Raw genomic sequence first — 20832 nt, forward strand, 5'->3', positions numbered from 1 at the left:
TCGTATCAGTTAGGTTGGGAAAGACCTCTGAGATCATCGAGTCCAACCTGTGACCCAACACCACCTTGTCAACCGGACCGGGGCACTGAGTGCCGCGTCCAGTCTTTCCTTAAACACCTCTAGGGACGGTGACTCCACTGCCTCCCTGGACAGCCCATTCCAATGTCTAATGACCCTTTCTGTGAAGAAATTCCTCCTAATGTCCAAACTAAACCTCCCCTGGTGAAACCTGAGGCCATTTTCTCTCATCCTGTTTTTGCTTGCCTGGGAGAAGAGCCTCATCCCCACCTGGCTGCAGCCTCCTTCCAGGGAGTTGTAGAGAGCTATAGGATCACCCCGACCCTCCTTTTTTCCAGGCTAAACACCCCCAGCTCCCTCAGCCATTCCTCATAGGACATGCGTTCCAGACCCTTTCCCAGCTCCATTGCTCTTCTCTGGACACACTCCAGCACCTCAATGTCTTTTGTAAATTGAGGGATCCAGAACTGGACACAGCACTTGAGGTGTGACCTCATCAGTGCCAAGTATGGAGGGAGGAATGGCTTCTCCAGGCATGAGACCTAAAAGGCGGGATCAAGAGGCAGATAGGAGGCAAATGAAAGAGGATGCTGTTGCCCAGGGCATTTTAGTGATCATTGCCACAGGATCAAATCAATTAGGGGGGTGTTTGCCATGCTGTGGGGATGTAGCCCGTTAATGCCTGTCCTATGATGTGGTACCTGGCCCTTGAAGGCCTTAAATGCCAGATTCCAGGAATGGGGTTAGCTGAGGCAGTTCATCCTGCACAGTCCTAGTGCTTTATGACTGTCCTTATCAGGAAGCAGGGCAGTTCTTAAGTAATAAAGCCAACTATGATGTTTTGGTTCCTTTGGTTCTGTTGTAGCTAAAATGTCAGTTTTTCATGAGAAAAATATCAATCTTTCATTAAATTACCTCATGGCTTGAAAATAAACTATTTTGATTTGACAATATTGCTTTGCTATGTCCTAGAAGTTGTGAACTGTCTCCTGTTTAATGAAACTGAGCCTTTTCATGAACTAGTCTTCTCAGCTGCCCTCTAAGCATCGCATCCGGGGACCCCCCAGCATGAGGGAGAGAGATGCACAGTGGATGGTATATGCTGGAGGGGAGCAGCCCTTTTACAGCTGAGGGACTTCAACATTCAAACTTCAAGAAGGGTGCAGCTTAAAAATCTCCCTAGAAATAAAACCAGCAAACAATTGCGAGCACCTAGGTGGTACAGAACAGGTCTGGTAGCAGATTTATGCATACTGAGCCTGTAATCCATATGCTTTCTCCTTACACTGCTAATGAACAGAATCTGTCTCCTTGTAGGTGTGCTGAGATCTTCTCTGCTAGAGGGAGTGTGATCTCGGAGTTACTGTCATCTCCCATCACTGCATCAGTGACTGGATGTTAGACAGGAGTGTCTGGGAGTTAGAGGGGTGATAAAGGCATCTTCTGTGAGAATGAGGAACTAGCAGCTTATCATGGCTTTTTATCTGAGCTCTGAGCTAAGTTCTTGCAAACAGAAAGACCTTACTGCATGTGCAGCAAAGAAAACTGAGTTTTACGTGTCAGAGGAGTTTAAAGAGCATTTGCTATTTTATTACACTTCTGATGACTGTTCCCACAGAAATCCCACGTCTGGTTTTAGTACCCAGAATTAATTTTTGGGAACAGATCTTCTTTAGACAGCAAATACCCAATGTATTTGGGTATCTTCTTTAGACAGCAAATACCCAATGTATTTGGGTATCTTCTTTAGACAGCAAATACATCTATGTATCTCACAATTCTTTGAGGAGGTCCAAATGCGAGAACGGTCTTTGCTTGTAGTTGTAAAACGGAGGTGGTGGGTTGCCTGGAATCAGAAGTGATGTATCTGATTCTAATTGGAATGAAACACTTTGCTTTTCAAAAGCCAAAGTAAAATTAGAATCCTTGTAGGTATGGAAAGGAGAGAGATAACCAAAGTGGCCTTGTGAAAAATAAAAAAAAAAAAAGAGACAATTCAATTTATTGACATAAAAGGAAAAACTGCTTTTGTCTAAGGAAGATAAAAGTGTTTGCACAAAACTCCTGTTGCACATTAGCATTGTGGGAATACAATGGATAAAACAATTGTTTGGGCCCACCTCTTTTATTCAGACACTTTTTTCATCACAGTTTCTCATGTGGTGATTGTTGTTCATTCTGCAGGTTGTGGGTAGCACATAGGAGTGAAATGTGTGGGCTCTGTGAAGGAAAGAGATCTGTTCTAACTGTCCTGTTGAGTGGTCTGAACTGCTGGGCTGAGATAGGAGTAGCTCACCTATCTTTGCTTTACTGAACAGATAGTAGATATTTGGAGGTAAGAGGTATAAAAGTGTCCAGCTTTCCCCAGACCACTCCATAACATTTGTTTGTGAAAATAGACATCGGTCAGCTCTGGGTCTGAGGGCTCGGATTCAGTCGAGTTACTTAAGAAATTCCCTTGCGGCAGCTGAGCCATGGAAAGAGTCTTTGTGTACATACACCCTTACTCCCTAGGAAATGTGGGATAATTCAGTTTAACTTAGTCTGAAATGATGGAGGATTGTGCTGAATTACCTTCGCATGGCCCTGGGCTAACAGCTTGGACACTGATTTTGCAGTTGTCCAGGAGCTGAATCCTGAGAATCAGCCAAAACTGGGGCAAAGGCTTGAACTTGGGAAAGCTTTAGTACAAAGAACTATGAATATCTCTGCGTATATACACACAGGGCTTATGTTTTATCCATCTCTGTATCTGTTGTGCATGTGGAACTCATGCTGCCTCTGACTCTCTTACACTGGCTTTACTCTTCCTGTCTTTCCAGTCTCAGCATTGCCCTCTTGCTCCTGACTGTTGCTGTGGTAGCTGCAGGAAACTCCCGATTTTGGCCAGGATCCCACAGATAATGTAAGACATAGCCCAAAGACTGCCTTCTCTCTCAGGACACAAGGAATATACACTACACCAGTCTGGATCGCTTCCTCTGACCAGCTCAGGTGCCTAAAGAGGCTTTGCTTTATTCTGCCACAGAGGTATCTGCAGGTCTGTGGAAGAACTACTAACCTTGATTAATACCTGGGCCTCTTGCCAGCGTAAAAGCTGCAGTGTTTGCTGTGACTTCAGATTTGCTGATTCAGCTTAATTTCCAAATGACAGGTAATTTGAAAACACCATAAAGATATGTTCTTTGCAGACTTTGAGCAGATTAAGTGGGGTAGAGGGGGTATTATGAAGCACATACAACTTCTGCAGTCAGCAGTACTGTGTGATGAATGTCACCATAACCTAGAGAGAAGTAAGATGATGAAATGCATTTGTTTCTTCCAATGATTAAATGCTACCATGGCCTGGACAGGGCTCAGGGGCAGGTGGTAAAATTTACATTAAGTGGCATCAGGCTTTAGATTATCACTTACAGTAAAACGGCTACAAAGAACATCAAAGTCAGATGTATGATCTGAATGTTTATCTGCCACTGACAGATGGTATGACATGTTAAATCAGGGATCATCATGGATTTTTGATTATCAGTCCAGTATTGAACCTCTTGCTATTGATACTGTTATTACCTTCCAAGGAAAAATCATAAAATTAGAAGTCCAGGAAGTCAAGAAATGACAAAAATAAAACAGAAGGGAAAAAGCACCCCAAGGTCCTGTTTTCAGTCTGATAACCCTGCTGTGGGCAGGATATATGAAGGAAAGGCAGTGCCAAAGAACGTTTCAAAATAACTGCTTTTGGCCCGTTCTGCACAGTTTAATCCACTGTGTCATGTACCGCTTTCTCTCCCACATACAGCCCAATGGATAACTTCTTTTACAACTGCAATTATATAACACCCCTGTGCAATGACACAGAAGAGTAAAGAAGCTATAGCACAGCTTTTAGATGATCTAACTCAGAGCCTGCTGGTATGTAGAGAAATTGTAATGTCACAGTTTTATTTTTCAGGTTTTTCCTTCCTCAAGTGAGTTGCAGTTTGCTTGTGCCAAGTTGCTGGAATTCCTCACCAGCGGCTCTGATTTCTTTCTTGAAACAAACCCATTCTGTCACCTGTCAAAAATAATATCTGTAATTTTTTTTCTAATAAATTTAGTGAGTTGAGTCAAACTGACAAAAATATCCCCACTTATCCTCTGTCTAGCAAGAGCAGAAAAGAACCATGAAAAGTACCCCACACTATTTCCTCTAGGTACATGGCCCTGCATTATGAGATCTGATGACAAAGTAATTTTCTGCCTGTCAGTAAGAAGCTTTAGAGTTTTTGCAGAGAAGAAGAGCAAAATGTTAGCCACAAGTCTGGTGCTTTTGTGATTTTGTCTCTGTCAGTGCAGAGGAGATGAACTGACTCATGTCTGTGGAATAACTGCCACTCACGGCACTACAGGATCCTTGTTTGGGCTGTCTTCTCCCTTTGTGACCACTCAGCAGGTACTGCTGTTGACTCAGGATGCAGTACATGTCACTCAACAGCTGCCATGCCAAAAATAAGATGGATAAATGTGCAGGAAAGCTAAAAGCCAAACTGACGACCGTCCTTATTTTCTCTTTCCAATAGGTGGCACCAATTCCCTTTCCAGATCATCATCGGTTAAACAGGTCAGGAGCTCCAGAATACCACAAGAGTTTAAAAACATAGGCATCTTTGCCCTTTTCTTTTGCTCTTTCTGAGTGTGAAATTTGCACCAAGAAGGCAGCAGACTGAGAAAATGTCTGAAGCCCTTGGAATGTGGCACTGCTGCCAAGTACAGCTGTGCCAGGAAAACACAGGCAGATCAACCAGCAAACATGACCCAGGGCTCAGAGACAGGGGAGGGAGGTTTACTTTTGCCTAAGGATGGTCAAGAGTAAAAGTGGGACTATTTTAGGATATTATTGAGAAGGAATTGGAAAGCTGTGGAGAGAGGAGAACGGAACATGAGAATTCCAGGTCAGATAGAGAAGCCTTGGACAGCCAAGGAGCAATGACAATGAACCTTGTGAAGGGAGAGCAGTGGTCTGTCCAGCACAGCATACTCCACTTGGAAGAAGTGACTTCTTAATTTTCAGATAAATCTACAAGAGGAAATTAAACCGGAACGAAGCTGAGGAAGCCTCTATTCTGAAATTACAGTGACAAAAATCTCTCAGAGATAAGACTGTTTTCTTTATCCTGAAATACACCCATGTTCATCATTAGAAGAGAACAGTGCCTGCAGCTCCGTTCCACCATATGGGCCATGGGGAGAGATGAGCCAGGCTCACGTCACGCAGTATAACATAAAGGAAACATTGTTTCCTGGCTGTAGAGAGTTGGTCCAAGTAAAAAATATTTGGGTGAAAGCATAACATTATTTTAAAGGGTATAACTCTCAACTAAAGCCTGGAGGCAAATGAGTTCTTCCTTAATTTTACTACTTAAATCCCTTTTTAAAACCCTTTCTAATACTGTCAGTCATACACAGCCCTTATTTTGTTTTTACCTCAAATGTCGTGGAATGATTTTTGGTTGAATGGCTCTTTGACTCTACAAGCTGCTTTCCTACCAAGTGTGGGAATATCACTCTGGTGGGTTGTGTAAGTGCACTCATCACTATTTCCCTTTTTACGCAGTCTGGGGGAGGGAAATTCTGCTATCCCAGTGAACTGAGCTGCACTGGCATTTTTGATGGGACCACTAAGAACACAATTCCGGAACTGTAGCAATACAAAATTTGGATACCAGAAAAAGAAACTGCTGGGCCTCAGCAGAAAGCCTTAGCTGGGGAAAAAACCTGCGTTTGAGGACCAGACAGTATGTCACCTGTTTGGAATGTCCTGCCAAGATACAGAGACACTGTGCTGTGATGTTATCAAGCCTCTGCATAAAATCCATTGTTGTTTTCCCCTTCCCTGAGTATCCTGTGTATTCTGTAAACATTGGATATGTTTACATATACCCCATGTAAATCCTAAAAAATGTAAGTGTTTTTTCCCCATGATGTTAGTGCTAAACCCAAAAGGTGTAACTTGGGTTTTTCCCTTACCTCGTCCTTGTAAAACCCCTTGTTCATAATAGCTCGGTCACCCTATGAATATGTAGACTCCAGACCCTTAAAATATCAGCCTGTATGTCCAATAAACCATTCCAGATTTTGCCTCCAACTGGGATCGTGTTAGCATTATTGACTCCCACACAGAACGTTATGGAGGTTGTGACAGTACAGATTTTCCCAACGAGAGACCCCAGATCACACTCCTGGTACGAGCTACCTGAGTTTTTTTCTGGGACATCTTCTGGCTCTATGAGCCATGAATCCTAAACAGTGCTCCAGAGGACACAGGACCATATCCTTATCTTGCTCTTGAGATATAGTGCCTGCTACAGGGTGGAAATGAAGCTTGAGAGAACGTCTCACAAATTGCAGCATTTCTCTGATCACTTGGAGGACATTCTCATGTTGCAGTCTTGGCTTATCTCTGTGATGATTGTAGGAATACCCCACTATGCTGGGAATGTACCTCCTGCAAGGAGGCTCGGGGTGCAGTTTGTATAATGTTAAAGCCTGTTTAAGACAGCACTGCTGTTGAAAGAAGTGCAGGTGGAGACATACAGACATCCAGATCAGAGTGAACCAGACCAGAGATTTTAACCTGGATAAGTATGAAACTAAATTAGTTTCCTTTGTGCAGGCTCACCACATGCTCACACAACTTTGGTGGAATATTGTGAAGTGGCCTTTGGAGAGGTCAAGAAGAAGGCCATGAAAATTAACAGAGGACTGGAGCACCTCTCCTGTGAATTCAGGCTGAGAGAGTTGGGGTTGTACAGCCTGGAGAAGAGAAGTCTCTGGGGAGACCTTATTGTGGCCTTTCACTACTTAAAGGGGAAAGACAGAGAGAAAGACTTTTTACCAGGACCTGTAGTGACAGGATAAAGGGAAACAGTTTTAAACTGAAAGAGGGTAGGTTTGGGTTGCACATAAGAGTAATTTTTTTTGCAAGGAGGGTGGTGAAACACTGGCATAGGTTGACCAGAAAAGCTATGGATGCCCCATTCCTGAAAGTGTTCAAGGCCAGGTTGGACGGGGCTTTGAGAAGCCTGACCTAGTGGAAGGTGTCCCTGTCCATGGCACTAGGAGAGTGGTGAATACCAGGAAGAATTTGGTTTGCGAGAAAAAGTAGAGAAGGAAAGTTTTTCTGAGGCTGGTAAAGGCAGTAAACAGAGACTTGAAATTTTGGCAGAAATCGAATTGCTTTTCAGACAGCTGAGGGCGCTCAGCACTTCTTAAGTGAGGTTGGTGTTTTGCAGGTTGGGCCTTAAGATACAGCACTAAAATGCACTGATGCTCGAATCAGAGATAGTGCTGCTGGTGAGCAAACTTGGGTAGGGGCTTAGACTCCAATGTTGCCAACAGCTGAAAAATAAAAGACCCAGAGTTGGTTAACGAACTGCTTATGTGCTTCAGTACAAGTATAAATTTAATGCCTTTATTTTAATGGCACCTTGAAAGAACTCTTTGATCACAGATTTCCCCTTCTGAAGCTGCAGGGTTTCATTTATTTATTACAATTTCAAGTATCTTTTAAAAGTAGAACTGGAGGAAGATGTTAGACTAATATACATGGTTATTTATTTTCTGATCATCTTGCAGTTTTCTCTCATCTTGGTTTTATCCTTGTCTTTGGGACCTGCTTCTTGGCATGACACACCTTTGCCAGAATCACCACCTATATCTCTCCTGAATTTCCCAAGAAATTACCTGTATTGTGGTGGGATCTGCATTGTGGGCACGTCTGTTCTGTTCTGGAAAAAAGACACACCGACTTCATTTCACCCAGACCAAGAATGTTTTTAGGGATTTTTTATATAAATCAGATTTCTCTGGTTTCTCATTTACCTTCCATTGATTTCTGTAGCTCATTAAAACTTCTTAAAAACCTTCTGTGATTTTTCTTTATCCATCACTTTTTATTAAAAAATTCTTAATTCCTTAGTGCTTCTAAAGGTCCTTAGGATATGAAACAATGCTTTTGATTTGTTAACTGTTATTATTACCACTAGTGGTTTGAATGAAAATTAGTGTATTTTGCTGAAACACACTTGATACGGACACTTATTTTATTAAAGTCAAGTAAGTACTGCTACTAAAGTCTTGCTTAGTTGGATAACTCATGTTTTTGAGAAGAAAGATTAATCTAGTTATTGTGGCAGTGATTTCTGTAATTGTTTCAGCTCTAAAGGACCATGTTGGCTTAGAAAGTTAGGGATTTTTATGTCAGTCCATTGCCATGTTTGTCATCCACAGAAACTTTGATTTACATTTTCAAACACTGGTAATTAAATTAAAGCACCTTTGACTTGCAAGGCCTTTTGACATTGTGCACTTAGCTCATCTCTCTCGGGTACACGTGTGTGTGGTGAATTCCCCTCACGTGGAGATAAATTGTCTTAATTTAGGGTTCATGTATGTCAGCTTGGCTCCTAACTTGAGCTGTGCAGAGCCTCATAGGATGGGCTGGCTCATTTGCCTCTTTTACAAGTGGCTTGGCACTTAAAACTACATTGTGTTATGAAACAAATGTCTTCCTTTTTGTCTTCTGTGCCCACACAGCCAGGCTGCAGCTGGCTTGGGCCCTCTGGGTGGGATTTCCCTTTCACCTCTGAGCTCCTTGCTTTCCTCACTGAAGCTCAGTGCTGCAGAGCTCTCTTGACTGAGAAAACATCATTTCTCGGTAGTCCTACTCCGGAATTTGCAACCCATTTCAGCATTTCCAGTGAGATAAGAAATTGGCAACACTTAAATTCCTCATGGCACAGCCAGGCAGCTCAGGAACCATCTGTTTTCTCTACAGAAGGAAGTGCCTGGGTATTAAAGGGAGAGACGTTGATGCATGTGGAAATCAAGTCCAGTTTCCTGATGAGGTGCAGACTGACACCAAGATGTCAAATTGTAGAATGTTTCTGCCTGACAGCTCTGCTAGGGGTTGATTCAAACTGGATTTATCAAGGGGTAGCCTGTGGATATCCTCAGTAGCAAGTGATCCCTCTAAGACATCTCCTACTTAGTATATTGCCTATCTTTAGCCTTCAGGTGTCCCTGGCATCATAACTCTCAGACCCAGAGGACTGTTTGAAGGGCATGCACTTCTGGGCAGGTCAGTATCTCACAAGTGTAACCCATGAGGACTGTGGGATGCAAGAATACAAGACAGAGGCATTTTATCACTCCTGCCAGTCTTTCTGACTCCCTCCACAACTTTGATATTCTCTTTTCAGCCAGGACCAGATCCACGTGGGGTTGATGGCTGGAGGCTCTCTAATCAGACATCAGCCACTCCACTGGAGCCAGACTGTGCTTCCTGGATCAGGCAGCGTTTATGGCAAGTCAGGGAGGGGATGGATACCACAGACAGCCACCACCCTAAATCCTTTCAAAAGTGACAGCCAGCCAAGGAACAAAGCAGATGAGGGAGCAGACCTTGTAATCAGGTTTACAGTTTTATCAATTATTATCATAGCTGCAATGAACTGTTTACAGAGATGGGAACAAGCTAGTGTTACAGAAAGCCAGGTATAAAAAATATGTTTCTAGACATGGTGAGTTCTGTGAGGAGACAGCAAAACAACCTGTTAAAAGATCTTGTTAACATGTAGGTTGTAGCCTCAAAGCTGTTGCTTGCCTCATACGTGTTTTATTTTTCTTCCTTGCTTTCTTGTTTAAAGGAATATTGTTTTCTTTAGGTAGATTATTGGAGAACATAGTGTACAGAAGGTAAACACTTGTGGTTACTTCTGCTTGCTCCTCTCCCTCAAGGTGAACAGAATTGTACAGGGCATGATGCAGACCCAAATGGGAACTCAGGCAGTTTCTTTGCAGTAATTCCTATCGTAGAATCTGAGAATATCCTGAGTTGGAAGGGAAACACAAGGATCGTTGAGTCCTGACCCTGCACAGGACAACGCCAAAAATCTCACCATGTGCTTGAGAGCATTGTCGAACTCTGTCAGGCTTGGTGCTGTGACCACCTCTCTGAGGAGCCAGTTTTAGTGCCCAACCACCCTCCTGGTGTGATGCTCACTGTTTCACTTGCAGCCATCTCTTTTAATCTCTTCTTTTTTTACCCTGGCTGTCTGCTATTTCTGGCTGGCCATTTATTTAGAGGGTACAAAGGAGAAGGGATACTTGACCTCAACTGTATGCACAAGAGTCAGTCTTGTGCTTGATTGCATTACATCATAGCTTCTGTCTAATAATTTATGCAAGAGACAACGAAAGGGGAAGGATATGCAAAGATTTTTAGGGACTTGCTTTCCCTGAAGTGTTTGGATACTCATTTAAGATATTATTAGCTTGACATGTTATTTTTACCTTATGTATTTTTTAGCATTGCAGTGTCAGAATAGGGCTCAAATCACAAACTTCCTGTCTCATTGCTTTGGTTTAGCCTATTCTTCCCCAGGAAAGGAACCTGTGACAAAATCTGAATCAAGCCCAGTGTCAAATATCACTAAGGCCTGGCAGCATTCCCAACAGGGTTTCTGTTTAAGAGATTGTTTCTACTTGCAGATTTTTCTATAGTGCATCACTATAGGATCTGGGCCCCTCCTGATATCATGGTAAAACCCTATATAAAGACAGTTGTGACTTCTGTAAAGATTTTTTCTTGGCCTGATAACTTTCCTTCTGAAACCATCCTCTCTGTTTATAGGCTGTGCTCTGGGTGGGGATTTAGTACAAATCTCTTTAAAAGCCCCAGTAGTTCCTCCTCGAGGCCAAATCTGGGCTCTAACACAGCTGCTGCTGTCCCAGCTGGACATGGTGGATCTTGGCAGCAGAAGTGTGTTCCAGAGTAGAGAGACCATGTGGGAGGGTGCTTTATGGTCCTGGAGGATTTTTGTGTAGGATGGGTGAGCTAGCGGGTAGCTTAGGGCTGGGGTGCAAGAGCTCATGAAGGTAAACTTCTTAAAGGGCATTTTCTCTTCTTTATTCTTTGAAAGCAAATCTAAGGTTTCAGACTGCCTGAAACTCTAGCTAGTAAAGTAAATTTTGCGATGGAGTGGGGGAAGATTGTCTTTGAGAGCGAGAGTTGTGCTAATTTATTGCTTTGGTTTTGTCCCTTGTTTTGCTTGTAAGCACTTCAGTGTGACATCCATGTACCAAATCTCAAAGAATTTCCCAGACTGCAGCCAGTTCCTGTAAAGGTACTGTTTGCCCAAAGACATTACCCCAAAACATCTCATCCTTGAACCAGGGAAATGAGGAGTCATGTTGAGTGAAAGTAACTAGAGGAATTTGAGAGAGAAAAAAATAACTTCTGTGGGAATGACTTTTCACAGGTTAACATATTTCATGGGCCACTTGGATTTCAGGTGACTGAACCGTGTTGGAAGCAGATGCTGTTTTCTTCTTGTTCCTGTGTTTGCCACTTCCATTTTTCAGCACTTGTTCTCCACTAAGCTCAAAGAGGCAAAATCAATAGTGCTCCAACATTAATAATTGAGCAAAGCAGGCAGCCAGCTGAGTAAACCCCATCTCACTTGAAATCAGAGCAGTTACTTCCAGCTTGAGCTAATATATCTGAGAATTAGGTGCAGACTGAGGTGGAAAATGGGATAAAACCACCAAAATAAAATAAAAAAAACAAACAGCTGGCCCCCCCTTGTGCTGTGCTGTCATGATTCTCACCAAAGGAGAGGCAGAAGTGAATAAGGATTGCTCTCCTGAATCATTCTGTATCGAGGTGCAATCAGGCAGAATGGTTTGAAAGCATCTTTAGTTTGTAGGAATGAACTCTCCAGGGGTCTGAGTGCTATTTCCAGGTTTCATCCTAAAGCTTAAATCATGCACTTATTGAGAGGTGGTCATATAAAGTACATGAAGAACAACTGAGTCTGACAAATAGCTTTTAGCTTGAAGAGTGGAAAAAAAAAAAAGTGGAAATAAACATTCTTCTGGAAGTGTTTCTGAAGGACATTTGGATACTCTCGCAATGTAGGGTGAGAACCCCACTAGAATATGGTGTTCCACAGCATCCCCTCACTGAAACGCTGTCATCTCTGGAAAAATCTGCAGTAAACTTCCAACACCTCTGGTGAAATTACACAGTGCTTAAGGGACAGGGTCTCCTAATCCCAGTAAATCATCAAGCAGTAGGATGGCTCCACTACCCTGGTGGCTTCTGCAGTTTATGATGAAAGTTGCCCACAAGGTGCCTTCTTTGAAAGTACTGTGTTTGGAAATATCTAGATCAAACCTACTCATAAATATTCAGACCAGGGGGTTTCTCTGAGGAATAGTCTCATTTTAGTGGGGCAGACTGTCTATTGATGGACTTGTCAGTAAAGGCATAAATCATATCTCAGATATCAGGATATAGCTGGCAAAGGAATCCCATGAGGATTAATGCCAAGATGTCAGCTATCCAGGAGATACATGATAGCATCACTGCAGAGCCAACAGACACAAAATACTCTGTAAAGTTTTTCTTCCTTTCATGGGATCTCCAGGGTTCCTTCTGCAATGAGTCCAGGAGAAGTGCTCTGAATCCTAAGCAGTGTGAGGAGGCAGACAGCCCGATTTAAAGGTTTTTAAATGTTGCTGAGGGATGGGAGCATCTGCAAGGACAGCACTCCGGGATGATGCCGAACACCCTCCAGCTTAGGGCTTTTAGGTGCTGTGTTGAAGGCAAGCAGTGTGATGCACCAAAGCAGTTATCCCAAGAAGAACTGCATGCCATTTCTGTAAGGAGTAAGAATGGTGTGCCATTTCTGTAAGGCATAAGAATCAATAAAACATTATGTACTGGTGTGTGGGGAAATCGCACTACTGTGTATCAAAGTTTTCTTGAAAGGGAAGACACAAGCTCCAGTTTTGGACCCAGTTTGTAGTTTGGATAAAGCCTGTGAGTTTCCTAGAAGCTCAGCTAGTGCTGCATTTCAGCAGGGTGGAGTTTGCAGCCTTTCTCCTGAACAGCAGAACAAGATCAAAGCCTTTAATTTTCATGACTTGCAATGTGCATTTTAATTATTTCTTTTCAATGGCCTGCAACACAAGAAGAGTTGTAGCATGAAGAGATCATGATATTCGTAAGCAAATGAAATGAAAGCTTTGCTAGACCCATCTGTATCTCCTCTCCCAGCTCTATCTTTCCCCTGTGGCTTTCTGAGCAGCAGTTGGCAGTATGTGTGAATCCAGTAAAGCCCTGCAGAGCCAGGGGAAACCCAGGAGGCAATTAATTAATCTTGAAACAGCACAGCCTAAACAGTCACCAGTGACCTGGAGTGTCTGTACAAGAGAGTTTAGGTAATTGTGCTGCCAACTTGCCATCAGGGCAGAGTTTTTATGAATAATTTTTTGCAGTGAGCAGCAAATATTGTCTTTAAATGTGTCAGCGAAGGAGCAATTGCATGGCTGTCAGCTGCAGCAAGCATTTCTGGTCTTGTAGGTGCTGCCCATCAGCCTTTGAGACCAATGCGGCTCCGGCAGAGGCCACTAGGTTGGGTAAAAACCTCCAACCATGAACATGAGGGCCAGAGGAAAGAAAGGAAGAGTAGAGGCTTGTTCGTCCCTGATAATCCACTCGGATGTGTGCAGCCTGGAGGTGTACAGCTGGGATGAAAAATAAGACCATATAACATGATTCAGCTGATCCCAAGCAAAGGTTAGGGGCGAGGAATTCCTACGTGAGCAGAGGGAAGCTTCTCAGGGAATTTCCCCTGGCTGCCTTTCAAAGTTCTGGCTGCTGCATCGTGACCTGTGAGGCATTTGTTTGGTTTGGCTTTTCTTTTCTTTTTTTTCCCCCCCTCATTCTTTTTTTCCTTTCAGTTCTTGTCTGTTTTGTTTCTGGAAGAATGACATCCTGGCCCCTCACATTTCTGGAGGCAACACACACATTCCTTGCAGCTCTGTGTTACCAAGAGGACAGAAAATATTCTTCATAATTACACATGATTTGACCATTCCAGCATTTCCACCTCTTCCCAGAAGTTTTATTATCATAATTAATTTCTCTGGCATCTACTTACAGCTCTAGGCATTTTCCCAAACCTTTAAACACACAGTTAGCAGTTCTGAACATTTCACTACTGTATTTCTTTTCCTCAATTTGCTAGTTATAAATTCTTTGCTAGTAGACTTTCCTATAACATGAGCTTTATTGATGGTAGTCCCCATTACTGTAGTATCACGACACTCCAACAAATCTCTGCTTCACCACAGCACTGTGATCAAAGAAAATGGTGTTTTCTCTAGTTACAAATGGAAATCTGGGGTACAGCGGGACGAAGACTCATATTTTTAGGTATTTATTTGGTGACTTGCCCGAAGTATCACAGTGTGAGGAAAGAGAATTACACTCTGGTATCCCAACTCCAAGTCCCTACCTCCTGGGCCAGCTTGGTATTACTGTGTTTCAGTGCATTTCTATTTCATTTCAGAAAACATTCTGCAGTTTCCAGTCTATGTAGGACAAATCACTTTCTCAAATGGCTTTAAGGAAAGGTGAACCAAGAGGAAAGTGATTTTAGGAACCAAGGATTCCTCTTGGGAAATTATCTTCTACTACTTCTGAATATTGCATATAAAAAGATCTTTTCCTCAAGAGAGATCTGAACTCTGATCTGAACCGTGGAGAATTAATCATATCATATCTATGTGTGATTGCACTTGTCCATAGTAAATTTCTTTGATCTCAGAGGGATGTAAGAGAGATGATCTCAAACAATGTTGGATTTTAATAGCCAACCCAGCTCACATTAAAAACATCAGTTTCAGCCTCCTGTTGATTTCTGTGAGAGTTAGTAGATTATTGAAATGAGAAACTCCAAGCACAACTCTGGGGTGATTCAGTGTAATCCATCAGTCACCACACAACAGGCAGAGCTGTACATTAGCCTGAACTTCTGCATGTCCCCTGGAACGGCCATGTACAGCAGAGGTGGAATTCATCCTACCTCTACCATTACAAATTCATTGCATAGGCTGCCAAAGTCTCACAAATTCTCACTTTTCATCTATTTAAGCCCAACCCCACGTAATGCTCTCAACATGACTCACAAGACCCACAGGTATCCTCAGTCTGAATGCAAGCCACCCGTGTCTGGAATGGGAACAACAGTCTCAAAAGCAAAGCTGCTGATGGAGATACCAAAATCTTGTCAGACCAAAACTGAGCCAAAAGTCAGGTTTCAACCTATGCAGAACTTGGCCAAGCCTTACTATTAATTTGGCTTCCAACACAAGCAGCGCAGCACTGTAATACAAAACTCCCTTGGTGGGTAAACCATTTTCCATGTACTCTTGAATTATAGCTGAGTAGGATTAGAAATGTCCTGGTGTGGGCAGGTTTCTCCAATGTCAGAGAGAGAGCAGGTTCTCCTGGCTCAGCACCATGAGTTCTGGGGTGGTTCAGTGTGAGAAGGTGCTGAGCAGCCTGGTGGGGTCTCCAGTCCTATCAGGCTGTGCTCCCAAAACTCTCACAGAAGTGATCACCAAGTCCATCACGCCTGGAAAGAGCAGCTTGCCAGGCTTAAACATGCTGACTAGTGGTACCCAACACTGTCCTGAGTAATTTCACTTCATTGACTCCAAATATGGTTTTAGCAACTAACAGGACAAGGACTTAAAACAAACAAACAAACAAACAAAAGAATCAGCCTCAAAAGAGGAATAAAAAGCACTTCAAAGCATTTTGCTTACATTAATTAAGCTATATGTCTGTGTCAGTCCATGTCAGCAAACACAAATTCAGCAATCCTTATCTCTGCAGCTGATAAAGGTCTAATTGCCTGAGAAATGTACAGCCCTTGGGACTGCAGTGGCAAAAGTAATTTCCTTCTGCACAATGGAACCTTAACGAAAGCCCCTCCTGCTTAATGAGAGCAGGAGAGATTAAGGGACAAAGGTAGGGATGTGGAGCTGGGCTGCAGCCAGAGGGGGGCTGCATGGGGTGGGTGGGGGCCAGAGGAGCCCCAGGCAAGCCAAGAGGTGTCTGTGCCATCCCTGCTGGTCTGGGGGACCCTGCCACATGCCCCAAACACGGGTGCCACCTTGGGGCAGCCTCCAGGATTCCTCAGAGCTGTCAGTCCTCCTGGGGGGCAACCAGGTCATTGCCAGCAAAGATGAACTTGGGCCCCACCGCTGCCTCCACTTGCCTGAACAAAATTTGGCCACTTGTTGCCAAGGCATTTGGGGATGAAAGTGCCGGGATTGAGGAGAGAAAAAGTGTTAGCAACAACAGTGTTTCTTTGTTTCAAATATAAGAGTCAAATTTAATGCAGAATACAAAGCTGACCCTGGGGTGAAAGACATCACTGAGCGTCCTCAGAGGCCCTCCCACGCCTGAGCCCAACCCAGCAAATCTTTGATGCATTAGCATTTAAAAGTGAGACAGAGGGAAACTCCCTCCTCACAAATTGATCTAGGGAGAGAATAAAACAGCAGAAACAGCAAAGGGTGCTTAATGTGGATTTTGCAGCAGATATTGATACGGGAAAATCTCCCCATTTCCTTTCTGATTCAGAAATAAGACTTCATGGACACAGAGATAGTCCTGAAAGAGCTAACGAAGCATAAAGCTGAGTGAGAGGAATCACGTTTTGGGGCTGTTTGCAACAACATTTTCTCCTTCCCCCACCCCCCAATCAAAAAAAGAGGAGTTAACACCTGGGCTTGCTTTGCTATGCCATTTTTCACCGTTTGCAGTTGTTCTCAGGGGAATCAAAGTGACAGATTTATGCAAAGTTGCAGTTTGGATCTTTTCTTGCCCTGGAGCAAGGCTTTTATCGGATACTTTTCTCCCCCCCTTCATGAGGGGATGGTGAAGAGGAGGAATGCATCACACTTGGGAACGACAAAGAAAAGGACCTTTCACAGCTGTTTCCAGCAGCCAGGATATATTTAATCTGAACTAGAGATTAACATGCACCTCTGTGAAAGAGACATTTTCCTTCCCTCCGTGGTTGTTCTCACCTGTGCAGCAGATGAGGCTTGGTGATGAACCTCAGCAGTGAACTTGTGGTGAGGGGATGGAGGGCTGCCATGGGAAGGCTGCAGGCAAGTGACTCAGTGCTCTTATTCACAGAAACTCCTGCAATGGATTGACCCTCCAAGAAATGTGGACAACTTCTTTGGGCTGTCTGCATTGTGAATGCCACTCCTAAGTGTTTCAGAACCTCAGGCTGTGCCTGTGCCCAGCTCCAGCTCCAGCAAGCCTCTGCACAGCAGGGTTTTTAGCAGGGTATCTGCAGAAAGCAGATCTTCTCTAACTATTGCACTGGAGATGAGATGAGCAGAGAAGGTGTTTCCTGGTGTCTCAGTGCTACGTGAACATGGATGCAAATGAGCAATGGTAAATCTTCAGGAGCAGGAGAATGCCTGCAGTCTCCTAAACCTTCCTTCAGGGCGGTGAGCCAGGAGCAGCAGTTTGGAATGTGCCCTCCTAGAGAGCAGTTATGTTTTATCTCCACTGCTCAGTGTGCAAATGCCATGAAATCCCCTCTCCTTGAATCTGTAGGTATTTGAGAGGTAAAACTTGAGAGACAGAACTATTAACACTGGTATAGGCTTTCCTGTGATGCTTGTCTCCACATTATCTGAGTGCCACACACACTTTAGTGGATGTAAAGTCACAATCCCTTTATGTAGTAAGAAGCTGGTACCTGTGTGACCTACCAGGCCTGGCATTTTTGTCCCCAAATCTTATTCTTCCAGTCAATCTCTGTCTCCATCCTTATGTTTCAGTCCAATATGAAAGTCTTGCCTCTACTCATAGGAACAGAGTCTTCTACACAACTAGAAAAAATAAATTACTCTTTAGACTGCCCTGGTGAAGAGACCATTGAAACCTTTTGTGCAAAAATCTTACCCAAGACAAACATGTAAAATGTGATATTTCAGCCTGAACACCTAATGCAATCCAAAGAGGAGCCAGGCAGCTTTGCTGACATGTGATATAATACAGCAAATCATTTGCTTTGGCTGCTGCTGGACCTTGTAGCCTTCATTGGCTCCAACACCCCATGCTTTGTACATGTGTCACCAACACCTCAAATGGTAGCCAAGGGACAGCTGTCCTGGCTTGACATCTGACCTCGTGTGCTGCTGTGTGTCTGCAAATGCACCTATCTATGCACAGCAGTGAAGCAGTTGGGCTCTGCCACTGGGTCATCAGCAATGGCATGGATGAGTTTCACTTGGCAGAGACAGGTTCAGAGGTGGGTCTGTGGTGATGCTGTGTGTGATAATCTCATTGCCAAGGAAGTCAGGAGCAGGACTAAATGACCAACAGTTACCCACCAGCAGCACTGCCCTCATTGCTGGCCTTCAAGTGAATCCTTCATGAATGTTGGTGGCACTGCTAACCCAGCTCCTGAGAGAAGCAATTCCCCTGAGTCAGGAGGACAGTTGTGCTCAGCAACAAGCCAGTTGATTGCCATGAGGAGAAGGAGCAACCTCTGGTGTGGGAGCTGGATCAGAGCCCATTTCACTGCCTTGGCCATGTGCTTGGGTTAACTCACTGGGTTAAGAGTAGTTTTTTTATCCTTTGGTAAGGGTAATTTCTAAAATCCAAACCTTCCGCACAACAGCAGGGGGGATGTGCTTTCACATCAGCTGCTCTGTGGATAGAGTGGTCGTGTCAAAGACCTGCAATACTCTGTTCTAGAGCATACCAGAGAAGAACAAGACCTACTTAAGGCAGAAAAATACAGAACCCCTATGCTAATGGAGGAGGGCCTTGACCCATTTTGTAAGGTTGGTCTAGACGATTTGATGCCCTCTCAGTAGCTGCTTAAGAGAGAATCTTGCTGCCTGGTGGTTGGGGAATAGGTAGTTCATGGGGAGTGGACACATCTCATGTAAGTGTTGCTGGATATTGGTGGGAAGGTTATGACCCTCCACTGTCAGGGACACAGCTTATAAGGCCACCCCAGACAAGAAAATCCACTTTTCTCCTTCTCTTGGTACTTCATTTGAAATGACCCAGAAACAGAAGTAGGTGTGGGGATGCCCATGAGACAAAAGGCAGGGGCTGATGGTGGGGCCGTGGTGGGGCAAGCAGAGCAGCTCTGTGGCTTCAGGAAGGTCAGGAGCACAGGGGGCAGCTGAGAAGGAGGGCATGGCACTCAGGATAGGCCCAGCTTTCTGCAGGACAAGAGGCAGTGCAAGCTGGCCAGCACGAGACTGCTGGGCAAAAGCTGGCATTACAGAAGAGCTCCTGTGGGGACGTGCAGGAGTCTCTGGTGGTGTTTGTACTGGACACTTCCAATCAGTGACCAAGGCAAAAAAAAAAAAAAAAAGGCCTAGGATTCTCATTGTTCCTTCTTTCTTTTCTTGTCCCAGTTTCTCAAGTTGTACCATATACTGTTCAATTAGTTAATTCCTTCATTTGCTCCTTCTTTGCGTAAAATTTTCCTTGACAAGCTGCTTCCCTCACTGCCCTTTCCTTCCTGTACTGAGTCTCTTCCTTCCACTTCCTCTGCCTTTTTCGCAGTTTCTGACTTTCTCTTGGGCTCTGCATCCCGGCATCTGCCTCATCCTCATGTTATTTCCTATCCCTTTATCTGTGGGACTTCAACGCTTCCATCAACGCTGCCTCCACACAATCCTAAACATCCACTGGTCAGACTATGTGACCAACACATCTGTTTTAGAGCAAGCAACTGTCACAAGTATTGAGGCCATGTTGCTGAGAACACAGCTGTGATGGGCAGGGCACATCTCCAGAATGAAGGACCACTGCCTCCCTAAGATCCTGCTCTATGGTGAACTTGCCACTGGCTGCCGCAAGAGAGGAGCCCCGAAGAAAAGATACAAGGACTCCCTGAAACAACATCTCAGCCTTGGCCATATTGATCACCATAACTGGTCTACTCTGGCCTCCAATCGGGAGGCCTGGAGACACACCATCTATAACACTGCTGATGCTTTTGAGAACACACGCAGGATCACTCTTGAGGAAAAAAGGCAATGCAGAAAGATCCGTATATTGCAGAATACACCATCTAAGGAATCTTTCTGCTGTGCCTTTTGTAATCGGATATGTTTGTCACGTATTGGCCTCATAAGCCACCAGCGTGCCTGTAACAAATGTGGATAGAGCCTTCCCAAATCTTCGTTTGCGAAGCCTAGCCATGATGATCTGTGGGACTTCATGGGGTGCAGGGGCATTTCTAACCCCTGTAGGACTCTACAGTAATCTACCACTAAGTAATCTGTGCTGCCTTGCCCCTCTTTCCCACAAGTCTCCCCCTCCAGGTGTGCATACACATCTGTACACAAGGCATACGTACCCCCAGAGCCAGGAGATTGAAGTCAAACACAGTTCAAGGAAATACCAGCTTCAGTGGGATTCCCCCTTCCAAATCCAGAGCTCCTTGGGTGTTGCACGAGACATGGATGGCACACAGTTGTTTTCCTTACCACATCCCTGGAAAACAAAATCAGGTACTTCATTGATTAATGCAGTTCGAGAGAAGAGAACGATGCTGAAAATTAAGCATCTCTTGGTTTATAATGAAAAATATTTTAAGTAAAAATGCTTTAAATTACATAAAGGTGTTTTGTAAGAGAACTGTCATATACCATAAGACAACTTCACGGGAAAAACATCTGTAATGAGAAACAAATCACACTGACCTTTGCTATAGGGCTTGAAAGCAGGGTTCTTTGGGATTGTGGAGACTCATTTGCCCTCCAGCAGTGGAAGAATTAAGATGTTATGTTTAACATAAACAAGAGAGGTTTAATCCCAAATCCTTGTGTGAGAGCACTTTGTGTTCTCTTAAAAGTTCAGTAATTCCATAAGCAAGATGGACAGTTGGGTTATTTTAGTCTCAATGAAAGCAGGGGAGGGAC

General features: G+C 43.9%; 1 long non-coding RNA gene across 1 annotated transcript; it reads right to left on the minus strand.

Moving 5' to 3' along the window:
* Nucleotides 1-15360: 15360 nt before the first annotated feature.
* On the minus strand, nucleotides 15361-20392 carry LOC113988667. The gene is made up of 3 exons (XR_003540990.2): nucleotides 20268-20392; nucleotides 17650-17769; nucleotides 15361-15597 (listed from the first exon to the last, which is right to left on the minus strand). It is a non-coding gene; the product is annotated as an uncharacterized LOC113988667 (long non-coding RNA).
* Between the last annotated feature and the right edge of the window lie 440 nt (nucleotides 20393-20832).

This window comes from Pipra filicauda, unplaced genomic scaffold (genome assembly GCF_003945595.2).
Source record: "Pipra filicauda isolate LSUMZ 115617 unplaced genomic scaffold, ASM394559v2 scaffold119_size3216105_pilon, whole genome shotgun sequence".
NCBI lineage: Eukaryota > Metazoa > Chordata > Aves > Passeriformes > Pipridae > Pipra > Pipra filicauda.